Source organism: the organism of the source record quoted next, unplaced genomic scaffold (assembly GCF_019419815.1).
Source record: "Pyrus x bretschneideri cultivar Hongxiangsu unplaced genomic scaffold, Pyrus_bretschneideri_v1 Contig52, whole genome shotgun sequence".
Taxonomy (NCBI): domain Eukaryota; kingdom Viridiplantae; phylum Streptophyta; class Magnoliopsida; order Rosales; family Rosaceae; genus Pyrus; species Pyrus x bretschneideri.
Window position 1 is genome coordinate 2,823,655 of NW_025999790.1, and position 10,008 is coordinate 2,833,662.

The 10,008-nt window shown below is 35.8% G+C and overlaps 1 pseudogene; it reads left to right on the top strand.

Annotated features, from left to right (window-relative positions):
- The first annotated feature begins 3,418 nt into the window (after positions 1 to 3,418).
- Positions 3,419 to 5,460, top strand: LOC125470747 (annotated as a pseudogene).
- The last annotated feature ends 4,548 nt before the right edge of the window (positions 5,461 to 10,008 follow it).

A 10,008-nucleotide genomic window follows, 5' to 3' on the forward strand; every position in this document is an offset into this window, starting at 1 on the left:
ACTATAGGTGACTCCGACTTATATGCTAGCCAGGATTGATGAGATATGGATAAGTCGTACAGGTCACTATAGGTGACTCCGACTTATATGCTAGCCAGGATTGATGAGATATGGATAAGTCGTATAGGTCACTATAGGTGACTCCGACTTACATGCTAGCCAAGATTGACGAGATGTGGATAAGTCGTACAGGTCACTATAGGTGACTCCGACTTATATGCTAGCCAGGATTGATGAGATATGGATAAGTCGTATAGGTCACTATAGGTGACTCCGACTTATATGCTAGCCAGGATTGATGAGATATGGATAAGTCGTATAGGTCACTATAGGTGACTCCGACTTACATGCTAGCCAAGATTGACGAGATGTGGATAAGTCGTACAGGTCACTATAGGTGACTCCGACTTATATGCTAGCCAGGATTGACGAGATGTGGATAAGTCGTACAGGTCACTATAGGCGACTCCGACTTATATACTAGCCATGATTGATGAGATACAGATAAGTTGTACATGTCATTTTAGCTGACTCTGATTGATATATCATTTTGTATTGATTTAGTTCATTTGGCCTACTTATTGATGTATGGTGGAGTTGATGGCGAACCGTGGTTTTGGTCATTTCCGAGTATGGTTTGGATATATGTATATATGTTGTACTGTCTTACGGAAAACGATACGGGTTGTACATTTAGGGGCATTACTTTTAGAGAGGTAGTAACTTTGGGAAGCTTGGTTTTATTGCTTACTCACACCTTCTCTTTGGTGCCCTCCAGGTTTTAGCTGCTGAGTTTGTATCGACAAAAATCTGTGGCGAATCTTAGTATTGATGGATATTTTTGAGGGTATGATTCTTACTCACATTACTGTACCTTACTTATGCTCTGACATCGCGCGTGAAATGGGTTCGCTCCCACTCGTAGCGCACTCTGGTATTTAGACACTTTTAGTTTCAAATTTAATCACTTTTTATGCACTATCACATTTTATGGCTTCGTCACCTTCCAGGTGTCGGCCAGCACAGCTCGATTCAGGGTCCAAGTGGACTTTCTGGGTTGGGGTGTGTCAAATACTTTTTTTGGTTTCTTAGCCACCAAATTGGAAATATTTCATTTTCTTTTATTTGTGCTTGTAGTGATGTAATGCAGGTTCGGTATATTGTGATTTTAAATCAAATGCCTTACTTCGTCTAAATTTACTACAAGATCTAATATGTATCTTGTGGGAAATGGTAAATAGGCCATTTTCGGAATTACATGAAAATAGTTAGATATGGCATAAAAAGAGGGGATACTTACAGTTTCATAAATCTTTTTCAGTCAAAGAATGTATCTTGGCAAGGGAACTTTGAGCTAATTAGGTGAAGAACCAAATTGTCTTATAGTATGCTTCTCATTTATTTTAAAAATGGATTGGATTCCTGTAAATATTTTAGCAATTGACTATAGATAAGGTAGTTGTATTGCCACTTTAAGATAAGGCAGTTGTATTTTTCCAAGTGAATTATCTTATACACATACAAAACTATGTGAAATGGACTAAAGTATAATCTGGGACTTTTACCTCAGTATAGAACTTGGCTATATGCCAGAATGGTTTGTCTAAGCACCTTTTAAGTTATATTATGTTTTCTATTTTTTTTTTTTAAAGTTATCACATGTCTTTTAGTATCAGAACTGTCTATCCGTACATGATCGTTTCTTCATTGCTTCATCGTAGGTAAGAATATTATGCGAGAAAGCAAAGGAAATTTTAATGGGAGAAAGCAATGTTCAGGTGGAAATTTTGGTTTCTTTAGTCTCTTATTATATTTGTATTACATTACATATTTCACTGTTATTGCATTTTGTATGGGAAAAAAAAGCATTATTATTGTCCTTCACTTTGAACTGGTAACGCTGGTGTAGATCTTTCAAATTATATGGGTAGACACTTATTATTATTTATTTGCATGCCTGTGAAAAGGTCAGTGACAATTTGTAGGATATTCATGGGCAATTTCATGACCGTGCCGAGCTTTTTTGAATTGGAGCTTTTTCTTGCTTGCAATTTTGAATTATTTCAATTTATGAATGAATAGGATTTTTTTTTTTTTTTAATTTTTTTTACAACATTGTTGAGTGTGGGTTTTGCATGAGCTTTCGAGTTCTTAGTTTATATCAAGACATTTGATATGGTTTCATTTATTTTGTGAAATTAGATATTTTTATGTGAAGATTTTTCTTTGGAATTCGGTAAATTGATTGCTCGTTTGGCTGTAAATTTAACATTAGTAAATTTTGGACTCTAATTTTAATGATTATCTAATATTAATTGGTTATTTGTTAGCATTTGTTTTCTGGAATTTGGACTCCAAACAGTTCAAAGGTTTTGGGAAAGAAGCACTTTTTAATCAGGCCAATTGGGTCCTCCTAGCAATACAATGTCGAAAATTTTTAAATACGAGTCCGATAGTTTCGGCAAGATGCAAATGGGTTGTGATTGGGAAGGTAACATCATCCTAATATATTTTTCAAAGCAATTTACTTATTTGCATTTTTCAGCTTTATGCAGCCAAGAGTTTTCAAGTGTTAATGAGGACCTAGAAAAGGTTAATCAGTAATGCTGTAGTAGTACAAAATGTAAACATCACTTTGGGTGATTAATATAAACTCTATCCATTTTCGTTTTGAATGTTGAAGTTGGAAATTGCTGTGGTTAGGATACTAATGATCAGAAAATAACTTTGACTAAATTTCTTCTTTGTTGTTTTCATATGCTGCTTCTATGGTGGATTTTGAAATTTTAGTTGTGGATGTGAAATTCACTTCTCAAGATAGTTGCGATAATACCTATTTTTCTCTCAAAGCTCTTTCAGCCGAGTTGCCAGAATCAGTGATTGAAGCTCTCAATGACGAGTTGAACATCGTCCTACTTTTAATTTTGATTGTTTATGAACTGTGTGCTTTTTATTCGCAATTTGTTGCTGAAATTTATTTACATAATTTGTAAAATTTTGTTTTATTTTTATTTCGATAGCTTTTAGGGTTATTGCCCACAAATTCTCTTTAGGCCAAACAATAAAGTTAGAAGAGCTACGGATTTTGCTTTCGATTGGTTCCCCTCTATTGAGTGCAAACATGATCCTAATATACTTGAATTGATTCTAAGTTAGTATCTTTTCTAGGATTGTTTGTGGTTTTGGAGCGTTACTTAGATAAAATGTGCATTGTCTAAATTGCTACATTTAAGAATGCAATTGTATTGCTACAGCAATTTCAATTAATTTTTCTATTGACATTATTCATGTAGGTTGTTAATTATAGTTTGAAAACCTACAGCAAAGCGCGGACATTCCTGCTAATGTAAGGCTATGGAAGAGCCGACAAGGTTTTAGATTTTCCACTTGAAATTGATCGGTGCCGGCGGCGTCTAACATGACAGCCCTCTTCAACCTGAAGGTGAGCAAATTGGGTTATCCATTTTTTTCCAAAACTAAAAGATTTGTTGTTAGGGTTGGGGATTTAAACCCTCGCATTTTCCTCTTCAAAATCTGCTACTCTGCAGACATTTCACCTTAGAAATCTCATAAATCCACCATGATTTAACAGTCAATTACCTCATAAACTCATGTGGGCTGTCCCTAGAAGGTGCAATTTTAGCCTTCAAGAGGGTTGGGTTGCGATCCCCATAGAAACCAGACTTCGTTCTGTCCTTTATCAGAAACCATGGATTCTCTAAGACCCAGATCTCAAAGATGGTGAGGATGTACCCATAAATTCTTAACTCCAATTCGGAGAAAACCCTTTTGCCAAAGCTTGAGTTTTTCACTTCGCTTGGAGTTTCAGAGGAGGACCTTGCAGCAACTCTGGAATATGAACCTATGCTTTTGGCAAGAAGCTTGGAGAAACATATTCTACCCACTTACAATTTCCTCAGGAGGATGATTTCTGGGGGAAAAATTGCTTCAATTTTCAAGAACTGCTCGATGGTTTTCTTGGAAGGCCACTATAATAATGTTGAGCCAAATATTAGGATCTTAAGACCATCTCCAACCGAACGAAGGGTCCAGAGGGCCGAAAATGACTTGAAAACTATCTCCAACTGAAGGCCAGGCCAAAGGGCTTGTGGACCCCACTAAACAAAAAAAGGCCAAAGAACCAACCGGGCAGCCCAAATGAGCTAGCCAGTCGGCCTCGGGGCTGGCCAAAGGCTGCTAACATCTTGAAAACTGGGTGGTAATTAATATTTTAATGAATAGTCTCCAACCGAAAGCTGCTAACATTAAGCATTGCTAACAGTGCTTGATGCCATTTGTTCAAACTTGGCTGAAAATGTTTCTTCCATCTTGAAGAACAACTCTTGTGGTTTCAGGTATTCGGTGGAGTGGTGCCTTCGTAGAACTCTAAGTATTTTTTGGACACACAAGTCCAAAAATCTTCACTTGTTTGAGAACTCCCCCTATAAGCCCTGCAAAGAGCTTCATCTTCTTTTCGGGTCCAAGCCTTATCTTTCATTGCAGACGAGGCCATATGAAAATTATTGAAAAAATTGAAGGAAATATTTTTGGAAGAGGTAAGGAAACATGAGAATTGAAATGGAGTAGGAATGGTGAAAACTTTGTGAGGAAAGGTGAAGGAATGATTTAGATATTCATAGGAAAAAAATTATAATTTTTTAGAATTAAAAAAAAAAAAGGCCCAAAAAATAAAAATAAAAAACCCAACGGTAACTGACGTTAGCTAGCCGTTGGAGATTCAAATGGAGCTCGGCATGGGACCGACTAGCTGGCTCATTTGGGTCGGCCAGTTGGCCCTTTGGCCTAGCCCTCGGTTGGAGACGGTTTTTGGGCTATTTTTGGCCCTCTAGCCTTTTAGACCCTTTGGTTGGATATGGCCTAAAAGAATCAGGTATGCCCCAATCTTGTATTTGTCTGTTGGTAGCTCATTTTACCCAGGTTTTGATGCAAAAGCCTAAAAAGTTTGCTCAAGTTGTGGGTAAGGTTAAGCAAATGCGTTTTGATATGGAAAAATCAATGTATGTGATGGCTATAAAGGCTTTGAGTAGTGCCAATAATAAGTTCATATGGACTCGAAATTGCGAAGTTTATAAGAGGTGGGGTTGGTCTGAGGATCATGTTCTCTCTGCTTTCAAGCGGTACCCACATTGTATGAACAAGTCAGAGAAGAAGATAATGCAAGTCATGGAATTTGTAGTGAACAAGATGGGATTGTCGTCGCAAATGATTGTTAAAGCCCCGATGATCATGAGTTACAGTTTGGAGAAGCGAATTATCCCAAGGTTTTTGGTTGTGAAAGTTTTAATGTTGAAAGGATTAATGGATGAAAATAGGAATCTAGGCTCTGTGTTGTGTTTTACGGAGAAGCAATTTTTGGAGAGATCTGTGACCAGATATCGAACTAAAGTCCCTCAACTGTTGAGTGTGTACCAAGGGAAAACTACAATTCAAGATGTATGAGTACATATTAGAATTGGTGAGATTGCAAATTCCAGCCACTTGATGCAGCACTACGACTGGTAGCAGCTTTGGCATTGTATTTTAAGGGTATGTTTTGTATACTAAAAACCATTCCCTTAAATAATGTTCTAACTACATATGAGCGTGACACGCAATTCATCTTGTCTTATTTAACAACCATCATTGCTTATGGCGTGGTTCAATTTAATCTATTACGAAATGCAGTGAACAAAACTAAAAATTTCATGTAGTTTTCGATCGGTTAATGCCAACAGCAAACGGTATCCTTAGGGTAATTAGCATTTTCCAAGACTGATTGGAAGAAAGGCATTGATGTTGTCACGCTCCGATCCCGACATACGTCTAGGATCGACACGTGACGTCACCAATTACACACACACACACATGTGTGTGTGTGTGTGTGTCTAACATACCCCGCCTTTGGGATATGTACCCAGCTGAACTCATGCCTGGAATTGTGTAAAGATTTTTCGTATACTTTATGGCTATATCTAACATGCTCGTTAGACTGCATACGTACCCTAAACATGGAGCAAGCCATTCGTAGTTCATCATTCATTATGCTCGAACATTCATCACATAAATCACCATTTCTCAACATTACCAAAATGCATATCATGCAATATTTCAAAGAACAAACGACGAAATACAATCATATTCTCTAGCCATACTGAACAACAACTCTAATCATAATAATAACAATGATATCCATCGTCATTCCACAATCCCGTGAATTAATCAATTCATGAATCAAAGATGCATGATCTTAGCACTTAACTACGTTAATCAATCAATGCGATAACATATCATTTTACGAATTTAATTAAAGAACTCTATATAATTCCCTATTTGGATTATAAGTAATAACCATGGTAAATCTAATTTATATTCACAAGGTCTAGTGCTGGTAATTCCCATTCACTTGAATCCATGATTTAATGAATGGATTTTGTGGAGCATAAAAATTAAAGCTAAACATTGATAATATTGACTGATTTTTGATATCTTCCATAAATACTATAAGTCCAGATTTTCATTCATATCATAACTTTTTAACTTGCTCACAAAATGTAACTCATATAGTGCATCTTTTGTATTATCAAGGTAATAGATTCAGTGAATAATATATATATATATATATATATATATATATTATAAATACTATTATATTATATATAATTCGGTTCGGATTCTGTGACGGATATGGATTGGGAACCCTTATAACCACATCCAAAGTCATAACCGAATATTATTCACGGTTTTTCCCCATATCCAAAATATACCCGAATTTTCATACTCAAAACCAATCTATTCCAGCGATTATCCACGGTTATGAGTTTTAACAGTTAGAATTGTCATCCCTAAATTTAAACCACATTATTATCAGCTCATTGTGGGGTTAAGCTCAACCCCCTTTCCCTTAGGCTGCACTATCTTTTGTTCAAAAGAAAAAAAAAATACATGTCTCATTTTCCGTGCACTTCACAATCCTTGTAGGGTCCTAAATGAGCTTTTTATTAAAATTGAAAATTATTATTAACACTCTAAAATTGGAATTTCAATCTGTCTCTTCTAAATTTAAAGTAACCGAGAATATTACATTGTTTATATATATATATATATATATATATATCTATAAAATAAAAAAATAAAAAAAGTGTAAATAACAAAATAAGATTGGGCCTTTGGTCTGGATTCGGCCTCTCCCCGGACCCCCACCCACAATAAAAAAAAGGGAAACTTGAAATAGATCCAATTTTATAGCCCAATATTAGGATTAGTCCAATTTTTAGTTATTTTTGACTTAGCTCCAATGATTAGGATTCTATGTCAGCAATTTTTCTGATTAGGTTGATTTTTTTTGCATTGTTATTACTATTTTACCCTCTTATAGATTTGGCACGTTCTCCATATATTACCCACGTTTTAAATTTTTATCAGAATTCAAATTCATTGTTTAGTGGTCTTTCATCTTTCTCCCAGATTTCTTGATAACAATTTTTGAATTTGAATTTCTTATCAATCTATTTTTAAGGAAGGCTTAAACTTATCTAGTAGACAATGAATTCGGATGGATTGGAGTCCCATCATTTTATTGAATTGAAACACTTAAATGAAACAAAAACTCAAATTTCGCATAACTTCTTTATCCTAGTCTTCCTTTTCCCAGCTACCATCTCCCTCATTTATGAATCTACGAAGGACATGTGCTTGATGCGAGAATTATACGCGCACAAATTAAACCCTCTTTTTATCAATTGTAGTAAGTATGTAAGTAGGGATCGTTCTTAATCGGAGATTAGGAGGGATTGCAAATTACTTGGAAACTGACTCAAAAACGCAAAATAAAGTTTAAAACACTAAACTAGACTCAAAGAATGCGAAACTAAACGCTTAAAATACTAAAACAAACCAAAAGACTCAAACATCACCCAAAACACTCAAAACTGCCTTTAAAACACTTTCTGGGCAGTTTTGAGCACCTTGGTGAATTTGGACGAATTTGTGCAACAAATTGAATCAAAACACTAATAAACACAAACTAAGACACTTTATAACTAATTTGGACAATAAAGTAAAGGGGGATTGGTTTTGAAATTAAAACAGAAACTTGGAAACAAAACAGATTGTAAAACGAATTTGATGGAATTGAATGGATGGGATGGCTAGCTAAGGGGTTCATCTCCACACATGTTACACTTGCATATAAAACGATTTCCAATTGCTTTTCAATAAACCATGATGCTCAACACCCTAAGTTAACCGTGATGCACTAATTAACTCTCAAATTTTCCTTATGTTATTGAATTGGATGATGCATGCGACAATTCAAATCATTCTCCAATGGTTCTCAACATGAATGCATAGAAGAGATACAATGAGAGATCATTATGCTCTATGAAAATTATAAGTGTTGATGAGGCAATTGTAACTATGAATGCATGATACTCTTGCCAAGAATTCATTTAACGCGATTGTTTATAAGCAACCTTCACTACTTGTGAATATAAGTTCATAACTATTAGGTGAAACTCACTTATATTCTAGCGTCATATTCATACATGAAAATTAAGCGTGCACTCTCAATAAACATACATAAGTAAGTTATCAATCAAACAGTTAAACAAATTGAATTCACAACTTATGAAACGCAATTAGAAGTAATCAAATCATATTGCAAGCATAAACATATATTTCGAATCCCCCCTAGCCAAGGGGGGGTTTAGTTCCTCATACGTACAAAACAAAGAGAATTGAAATTAAACATTGAAATCAAAGGAAAAGAAACACCTAAACATTCCAACAACTCAAACTTGAATTGTATGAACGTTTAGGCCCTCTTCTCTTCCTCTTTGCTGCTGCACAAGGTCTAAGGAATGGTTGTGTGATGGTGTGAATGGTTTAGGGAGTGGTGGAAATGGAAGGATGGTGTTTGGATTGTAAGGGAGAAGGCACGGCACAAGGGAAGTTGTGTGTGTCTGAATTGTGTATGAAAATGGGAATGGTTTGTATGAATGCATTGCATGGTTTTATAGGGAGAGAAAGGGGTGAATGTGCATGTGGCTGCAAGGTGTGAATGATTATGGGTGCATGTGGTTGAAATAATTAAGGGAATGCATGTGGAGTGGCTGGAATGATGAAAGAATAAAGGGTGCATGTTTGAATGATTAAAGGGGCATGTGGGTTGGAAATGCATGTGGAGTGGCTGGAACAAAGAGGGAAGCATGGCACAAAGGTGGAATGACAGCTAGGTTATGATGATGAATGCATAAAGGTGGAATGACAGCTAGGTTATGATGATAAATGCATGTGGATTAGGTTGGAATTGCATGTGGAATGGCTGGAATGAATTAAAGGATGGAAGTGCATGTGGCTGCAATGGATTAAAGGATGGAAGTGCATGTGGCTCTAATGTAGCCTTCTAGAAATCAGGTTTTTAGGCCCCCTTGCAACTCCCTAACTGAATTCAAGCCTTTCAAATTCGTCCATCCTCATGCCTCCATGCTTGCACTATCCAATCTTGGCCCAAAAATGCTCTAGAATGCTCCAAATTGCTTCTTTTTGCATACTTTGACACTAAAACATGAAATTGCACGAAAATAACTTTAAACACTATAATTAACATAGTTTAGCTAATTAAATGCAAGAAAACAAGCTAATTAAGTCGTATAAATATGCTCCTATCAGTGCTCTCATATTCTTCATCGCCTCTACCGAAAAGACACCTTTGACTAATTCTCCATCAGCTTTTTGTTGTGCAATATACATCACAACAACTCCACAGTCATAACTGTTTAACAAAAAAAAAAAAAGGGTATGAACTTAAATATTACACTCTATCACCATGAAACCAAAAAATAGGCACAATACCTGTTTCACAGGTATACCTATAGATTTGATTGTTCTACAATACCTGTTCTACAGGTATACCTATAGAACACAATACCTGTTTTACAGGTAAACCAAATCGATGGGTAGGATAAACATACCTCCAACTCATGGATCTTCATAATTTCGATCTTTGCA